This window comes from Coregonus lavaretus, assembly GCF_964263955.1.
Source record: "Coregonus lavaretus genome assembly, chromosome: 31".
In the NCBI taxonomy this organism is placed as follows: Eukaryota; Metazoa; Chordata; class Actinopteri; order Salmoniformes; family Salmonidae; genus Coregonus; species Coregonus lavaretus.
In genome coordinates this window covers 3,363,617-3,363,939 of record NC_140018.1, presented here as the reverse complement: position 1 = coordinate 3,363,939, position 323 = coordinate 3,363,617, and positions in this window count along the sequence as shown.

Below are 323 nucleotides of genomic sequence, written 5' to 3'. Positions count from 1 at the left end.
CTAATCTGCCTCCCTGCTTCACTGAATATGAGTGGGTGGATTACTCTCTCTCTGCTTTCTTTCTCTCTCTCTCTCTCTCTCTCTCTCTCTCTCTCTCTCTCTCTCTCTCTCTCTCTCTCTCTCTCTCTCTCTCTCTCTCTCTCTCTCTCTCTCTCTCTCTCTCTCTCTCTCTCCTCTGTCTCTCTCTCTCTCTCTCTCTCTCTCTCTCTCTCTCTCTCTCTCTCTCTCTCTCTCTCTCTCTCTCTCTCTCTCTCTCTCTCTCTCTCTCTCTCTCTCTCTCTCTGTCTCTGTCTCTCTCTCTCTCTCTCCTTCTCTCTTTCTCT